Below are 9,002 nucleotides of genomic sequence, written 5' to 3'. Positions count from 1 at the left end.
GAAGGAATCATGCATTATTGAGAGTGTGGTACTCTTTGAACTCAGATTTATTTCTCCCAGTGAAGCTAGTCAAAATGCAGTCTTCTTCTGAATAGACCCAGAAGAACTCAGAGAGTAAATACAATGAGGAAGTTCTTCTGTCAAATCTCTCCAGGGAATAGTTGGAGAGAAAACGGGATCAGAAGTGGGAGGACAAACCTTTCATGTCCTGGTGCATTTAGGCAACATTCTATGGTATAGTATATAATATATGAGAATCGTGTTAAAGTTTTAAAAAATTGTCATTTCACCAAGACTGATCTGGATGATTTAGTGATTCAGTATGTATTTATTGACCACTTTCTGTATAATAAATATGATACTGGCCATTGAGAATTCAAAATGGACAGATCAAGATTTTTTCCCATCCAGTTCATTTTATTAGGGAAAGAGAAGCAAAATAGAACAAATCCCTCAAGTGTTTGTAAGTTGACAAAAAACAATAACAAAAACAATAATAGAGTTACTGATAAATGCTGAAAAGCTATGGAAATGGGAACATTATACTCTGTGTCTATGAGTGTTTGTATATGCATGTTTGTACATGTGTGTGTTTCTGTATGTGTGTGTCTACTACCTACATTCACATGCACATGGAGGTCATATATAGATATAGCTTTTCTTCAACCATTTTCTACTGTACACACACACACACACACACACACACACACACACACATATATATGTATACATATATAATTTTGAGGGAAAGTTTCTTACTGAACATGGAGCTCACTGAGTCTGGTAGGGTAGATGGCCCATGAGCTCTGGGTTTCATCTGTTTTCAGTTCTTTAGAACTAGCATTATAAACGCATGGCATGAGTGGTAGGAATCTGAACTCACTTCTCCAAGCTTGTTCAGCCAGTACTTTAGTGACTGAGTTAAGAAACCAACGAGAAGAGAGTGGTTTACAGGGGAAGTATCTGAAAATGCTTTTCAGAATTTTCCAGCAGATCAAGCTGCAACTGTGAAGATCCCTGAGTATTTAGAAACAGTTAATAACAAACAGGAATATTAAAATCCTGCTTCTTACAATGAACGGCATTAGTTAAAATTCTATGGTCATAGTTTTCGTTGGTGCCCTATAGAATGAAAACAGTAACATATAGAAAAGAGTAGCAATCTGCATGTTCCCATGACTGTTTTATATAGAATTCTATGGGCCATGCTTTGTCATACTCCATTAGCAGAATGGTCAATGGCAAGAAAATTATAGAATTCATTATCCTTTCAGGTCTTTGGCATATTACAGTTTTCTCTAGGGAGTGTCAAAGTGTTGTACATAGAAGATTGACAGTAATTTAGAATTTGGGCCCAATTTTTCTGTATAGAAAGTAATAGATAATAAAGAAAATTAATTGTCATTGTACAGGTAAATGTAAATCATTACTTTTAACAGGGATTCACTGAATGATTACAAGATATTATGGAATCTTGCTTTGGGTAGTTAAAATGTGGTTAATCACATACCTATATGTGCATGTGTGTGACACACACACATACATAGACATATGCACACAAATCCCTTACCATGCATTCTGAAGCCTACAGGTTTTGTCTGATGAGTAGTACTGGGTAAGTTCTACCAATGTGGACTGTAATGTACACAAAGCAATTCCTTAAATTTGGGCATACAACAGTTATCTGAAAAGTGTGTATTTAATAATTAAATTAAGTGTGTGCTTTAACTAGCTTCCTGTTATTATAACAAATAACTACAGCAATCAACTGTTGTGGATCCCAGGTAAGGAATTTCCAGTGGATGTTTCATTGACCCTATTGTATTGGGTCTGTGGTCAGGCAGCACAGTCTAGACAGAAATGGGCAGTGGAACAAAGCCAAACACCTCAAAGCCTGAATGAAAAGAATTAATGAAGAAAATTAAAGAACCCACAATCCTATTCAAGGGACCAATTGCAAGAAGAAAAATGCAGCTCTCTAAATGTCAGAATTTTAAGGCATGATAGATAGTCCCTGGGATGAAACTCTAACATATGGATCTTTTAAGGTGTTTTACATTGAAAATGTAGCAATGTATGTATATGCAAACACATCGTTCTGTAGATATATGATTTCTCTTGTACATTCTTCTGGATATGTTTGTGTGTGAATAGGAACTAGCATAATGTCAAATCCAAATGTTCTTCTTGTGTATCTTAGAGGCAAAGTTAAATATTGTAGTGACAAAGTAACTCAGTGGGACTGCTATAACATCCTGCAGATGTGACTAATTACACATTATGAGCTAAAGAGGACAATGTGGTCGATGACACATTTGTGAGCTCAGTACAGACAGCTTCCTGATTAGAATCATTGCCAAGTTTCTAGCAAGATCTCCTTTTGTGGGTAGCAGGTTTGGTAATGCCTTTAAACTATGAATGTTCTGTTAGACACATGGCTTATCTTGTTATTGGGGTAGGCCTGTGTGTCTCTGTAGAATTCCTTCCAGTCTGTGCATCAAGGAACTTCTGGTGTGTACTTGGTGAGGCACTTGTGCACTGAACCTAGAAGATCTCAGGGGCTTCCTGTGGGGAAGACTTTTACTACTTAGAATGCGTAATTATACACTGTGGCTACAGCACTGCTGGGAAAAATATCCCAAATGCTATATTCATTGACCAGAGGATCTTTCAAAATACATTGTATTAAATTATCAAATAATTGAAATAATAGTGTTATAAAAGAGAGAAAAAATGAGCAGGACTTCACTTCCCTACCTGTTGCTTGGTCTTTCATTAAATTCGGGTGCATCTTATGAAATTTGGTATTTTGAAGGAAATGTAGAAATCCTTTATAAGCAACATATCAGTGGGGTATGTGAGTTGGAGGGCTTGCCAGCTACATCTCCTGGTCTCCATTGAGTTCTCTGAGGGTTGGAGGCATTCCAAGGTGCCTGTCTCCTTCAAACAAACTTTGTTTATCATAGCAGTGCCTCCAAGGAAGAATTATGTTTTATTCTCTGTGCTATTCAAATAAAAGGTTCCTGCTGCACCGTTCAGGTGTTTCAGACAATTTAATAAAAACACCAACAATACAAACAGACAATAAAATGAGATGGGGAGAATCTTTGAAGTTCTTCCTGAGAGTAATGAGAGCTTAACAAAGGTGTTCGGTCCTTTGAAAATTAGATTATTAGTCTTGGATAAAGTGTCATCTTCTATGTGGAAAATAAACATGGCCACCCTAGTAAAATATTGTTCGGAGCGATGTTGTTATAGCAACCAGCACACAGTTTGTATTTCAGATTATTACGTGTGTTATTGGAATTAATTTTTGTTGGTTGTTATTATTAAAAATAGGGAAGAAAAGACCTGGAGATTGCAGCTCAGTTAGGAGGATGCTTTTGTGGCATGAATGAAGCCCTGGGTTCAGTTCCCAGCTTTTCATATACCAGGCACAATGACTGAAGCCGGTAATTTCCAATCTTAGGAAGTGGAGGCAGGAGAATTCGAAGTTAAAGGACATTCCTGGAGTTTGAACACATCCTGGACACCAGAGAGCCTTTCCCAGAAAACATTGGGGGTTGACAGAGAAAGAAAAGACGTGATAAGACAACACAGAAATGTCTAACTAAAGCAAAATACATTATCCAAGGGAAATGTTAAGAAAATACAATAATTATTAATCATTCAAGTTTCAAAGAACCAAAATTTTATTGGTCAGGGCTCCCTGTTCAGAAGCTTTTATTTAAATGAATAAGAAAATCTTTCCTCTACTTTATTAAAAAATTATCAATCACAAAATTCAAAACTTAGAGAATTGTAATTAATTTTACAGAATTATTACTTATTACCATCCGTTATTCCCTCATTTTCTTAGTAAAGGCTGGGGGGGGGGGCAGAAAACCAGGACTTCACATGTGCTAAGGAAAGGATGCAGCATTGGACCTTGTCCTTAGTGCAGTTTGCAGATATTGTTTAGGAATTAAACTGTAAAAAGCCTGGCATTACTTATTCGAGTGGGGATTATTTGTGTTTTGTATATTTGGTTGCATAAGTATGAGCTTGTACTTGTATGTGTAAATGTGTATGTATGTGTGCATGTGTACATGTGTATGGTGTGAGTGTGTGTGTGAGTGTGTGTGTGTGTGTGTGTGTGAGTGTGTGTGTTTGAGAATGTCAGAAAAAGGGTCCAGGCTCCTCAGAAATAGAAGTGCAAGTTTGTGGAAAACCCAGCTTGTTATGTCTTTGCGGCGCTAGGAGTTACACGCTAGTCATCATGACTATAGAGTAACTGCTGAGCCATTTCTCCAACCCTGGTTTTGAAATCCTTTTGGGACAAGGTCTTGCTATATAACTTTGGCTAGTCTTGACATTTTAAGTCTCATTCCTAATATTTCTGGTTGTAGAAATTACAGAAAAGACCATCACTCGTGGCTGTAGTAGAAATTTTAAAGTTGGGGAAACCTGCTTGAAGTAGGCAGGTTGTAACAAAAATTTAAATAGGGGTGAAAGAAAGGATAAAAATAGGTTCTCATCTTCAGGAGTTAGCTTACTTAAAGAAACTCAAGTTACCACCTGATTGTAATACTACAATTTAACCAGCTAAAAGTAGGCACCATAAAATGACAGCATCTACAGCTCTATCCCCAACCTCACCAGAGGTCTCCACATTAATTACTTTTCCTTCACTGCATTTGCTGCAAGCTTTGGAAGTAACACAGGCAATGAGAAATACTTCAAACTAGCAAGAGGATAGGAAATTACTGTATTTCAGCACCAGACATGCACTCATGGAGAGCAAAAGGAGCTGATCTTCAGACCACAGTGGCTTAAGCTTGCTGCCCAGGGACATGGTTTAAAAGAGAGCATTAGCATGATGAATGCTGCTTCCATGCAGAGAACTGTTAGAACATTCCACTTCCTTAGTTGAATATGACTCAAGTTTAGGCTTGCACAAGTGAATATAGAAATGTCTGTGAAGGATAAATTATTTTCCATGCTTTAGCATTTAGGTAAGCCCTATGATTTTCTCTAATGCAATCTCTCTCTCTCTCTCTCTCTCTCTCTCTCTCTCTCTCTCTCTCACACACACACACACACACACACACACACACACACACACACACACTGCTTAATGACTACATGCCTTTAGCTTTTTCCCTGGGAACGAAATGAAAAGGAAAACAATCCAAAAGACCAATTAAAGAGCCAAGGATTCAGAACTAACAGTATCAGTGTTCAAATCTCACATGAGAACTATCACATACCTGTGCTGTGGATCTAGACCTGTGATGGATATACTGCTTTAATGGGTGAAGCCCTGAGTTTGGTCCTCAGCACTGTAAATCGAAGAGATACACTAATATCACAAAGTTTTCACTCTGTGTCAGTATAACTGACATGTTTCCTCCTTAGAACGATTAGAAGAAGCCAGTGTTGCTAGGACACTGATGGGTGGCAGTGTGCTATGAATATGCAGCTAAAAAATCAACATTCAGACAATAAAATATGCAAAAATCAAACACAATTTGACTCTGTAATCATGATTGCTAACCATCCTTGGTTCAAATGGATGTGTTTGTGTGATTATGTTTGGAGATAAAAATATATAAATGTAAATACATGTATACACACATGCATATTTACACATATAAGTGCATGTATGTTTTTTTCCTTTTTGTTATATATTCAACTTGTAGATGGTATAATGTTATATAAAACTAACTAGTGATGATTCTAACATTATGCTCCCAAATGGGTATTAATCATTCACTTTCTTCTAGTTTTGAGAAATGGACGGCATGTGTTTCAGCCCCATTTGTGAAAACTCGATAAGTATTGTAGAGAGTAGGTTGCAAGTGGGGGAAAAGATGACCTAATGCTTTTGTTCCCTCTAAGTCTTTTGTTCTGTGGTTCCTGAATTTTTGTGAGTTTAGCACTTAGAAATTTGGATCCTGAACAATTACTCAGGAGGGACCTGCTGGGGCCTGTCACAGCAAGAGGACACAAACAGACTCAGGAAGTGACTTGGAGCTGTGAATCAAACTAGCAACTCTCTGTGTCTTTGTTCTTTCTGAGGGTTGGGAACAAATGGAAAGGCAAGAATCAGAGGCTGACATTAGATATTGGCAAATTTTTTTAAAAGAAAGATTCTTTGCTTCCAGGAACTCATATAAGTATTTTGAAATAAAGGAAGTGGGGTTCAAGGAGAGGAAGTGTTGTAACCTAAACAAATTTTGCTTGAAAAAAAATGCCTAAAAATGGTACCTAAGTTATTGTATGACAATTTAAAAATGTATGTCACAGAGAGATGCCTGTCAGTTGGTATTAGATAATACAGTAATTTCAAGGCAAAATATTAATTTTAGTTTCTGTTTTGCTGATCAGAATTTCCATTCAGTATCTGTAGAATTTCCCTGAGTGTGTTTTATGCCAGTAGAGGAGAAGGCTAGCTAGGCTTCCTCAGAATTGTAACAGTTCCCGACCATAACAGCACAGATGTCATGCACGAGAATCATAGTTTGATCATGTAGATTTCATGTGATGTTAGAAATTTGTATATTTTATGTGATAACTTATAGAGACATGGGCTCAGCTCAGTTGGTAGCGTGATCACCTAGCAAGCACAAAGTTCTGAGTTCAGATCTCAGCACCACATACAACTGGGCATGTTGGTGAAGCCTCCTGTCCCAGCACTTGGAAGATAGAGTCAGGAGATCAAAAGAGGGAGATCATCCTCAGCTATGAAGCAAGTTCAGGGCCAGGCTTGAGTCTTGTCTCAAGACTGAAAGAATAACTATAGGAGAATAATATAAAGGCTGACAAAAGTTTACGGTTTCTGAAATAACATATCCTTCTTTCTCCCAGACAAAAAATACCTCACATTTGTTTTGTCACTCTTTTTTTTTTATATTTTGTGGCACTTTTATTTGAACCTATTCAAAAATTGCCATGGGCATTTTCTCTGTTTTCACATTTAAGGAATTTAATCATGCAGCATATTTTGTAAGGACTTTATTGTCAATATTGTACACAATACCTTATAATTCCAGGATAGACATTGCTTTACTCTAACAACAGACTTATTTATCTGGGATTGAAATACAAGTGAATGTGGTACAAGGTCTTTTTAATATCATTTTATAAGCCTGCCTATTGGATTCTCTGGTAGCTGAACATTCACACTTCCAGATTAAAGCTGGTACCCAGCTGCTGCTGTCCACACAAATTCCTCATGCCCCTGAAAGCACTAGGTACCCCAGTTTCTGTCTGGAAAGAAGATTACCAGCCAGTTCTGCAGCACCACAGAGGCAGATGAATCCCACTGAACTCCTACAGTAATTGATACCGCAGCTGCTAATTAAACCCAGCAGAAGCGATAAGCCCACTGCTGATGTATACTTGTAAACTCAAAAATAGCACGGTTGGCAATTAAGTTGGTCTTTATGCTCAGCCCCATTAAAAAAGAAAACAAAAAAACAAAAAACAAAAAGCATCATGGCATTGGGTAAAAATGAGATGATACTTTATTGTGTCAATACAGAATAAGGTAAAGAATTAAGTATCCTTAAAAGGAAGCATAGGCTTGGATACCAGACTGATAATGGAAGTGTTAACAGTGGTCTGAGAACCCCTTATTGTCTCTGTCCTGCCTCAGTCAGCAAGGGTGATTCTGGCATAGAAGGTGGCAGTCTGGACGCTTTCCAGCTTTCATGGAGATTGTCTTCCCATGACAACACACTGTTTACCCACTTCCCAAATCCCTGCTTTTTTTCTTTTGAGTCAACTGCTAAAACCCCAACTCTCTAGAGAAAATAAAATAAAAATCTTGCTGTCATATTTTATCAAAAAAAAAAAAAAAGGTCTGTCTGTTGGTTGGCTCATGGTCCCTTTTATCTTTTCTTGTTTTCTGTTCTTCTTTCTAGAAGGTGCCATTTGATCTTATTTTATAGGTGTTAGGTATTTCTTTAAACAAGATTTCATCTGTGTCTTTTATTTCCCCCAATGCTGCTGTTTCCCCACCCCCATGCTTTGTTTACTTGTTCTCTATTGACATTAAGTTTGAGGCTTCCCTCAAATATCTGCCAATGAGATTACTTGGAGAGACTGTGTTTGTCTTGAACTTTATTGGATACTAGCAAATTGTTCTCCCGGGAAACTTCATGTCAGCAGCAGAAAATGAGTATTCTTGTGACCGTGATCTCACCCACTGGAGTTTTCTTCTTCTGTTTTTTCCTCTTTCTTTTTAATAGGCAGTAACCAAGAAACAAAACATTATCACTTTTCATTGATCTTAAATTCCTTAGGTCTCAGGTGACAAACTGTGAACATTTAATGTCCTTTGTAATAACCCTCTTAAATTATCCTGGCTTTATGTGGCTCTTGGCTGATGTATGTTGGCGTAAAATATTGCCATCTTACATTTTAGACCTTTAACACACTTGTCTGATTTTGCATGGATAACATGCATATTCTATTTCTTGTTTTATTCATAGAAACAGATATATACATATACACACATATATATATACACATAATGTGTAATAACCAAAAAATATACGTACAGTGTTGTATTAATATAGAGCCACCTTTTATTCTTATAAAATTTTTCATTCATAAAGAAATTGAAATAAAATTCATGAGTATGTGACTCAGAAGTGGCTTCTCTGAAATACCAGGCAGAGCTAACCTGTTATTATAAATGGACATCATTAGTCTAAAATAGAGTCATTTTAATCAACAATTGCATGTGGTTTTCTGTCTTTCTAAAATGTAAGTTCTTTATTAAGAAATATTAAGATAAAAAATACAGATTTATTCATTGAAATTTATAAGGGAGAGTGTTGCAAATGCCTAATTTACTGCATGCTCCTATGAATGCCTATAACTAATTAATAAAATGAGTAACATTAATTCCCAGAGGGAAGAAACCTTTATTGGCAATATTGGAAGATGATGATGATGGAAGAATTTGTGCTATTTCAAAATAAGAAGTGATTAAATTTGAATTTAGATGTTTC

The sequence above is a fragment of the Micromys minutus genome (genome assembly GCF_963924665.1).
Source record: "Micromys minutus genome assembly, chromosome: 6".
Taxonomy (NCBI): Eukaryota; Metazoa; Chordata; class Mammalia; order Rodentia; family Muridae; genus Micromys; species Micromys minutus.
The sequence above is the reverse complement of the archived record's forward strand: the minus strand, read 5'-3'. Positions refer to the sequence as shown.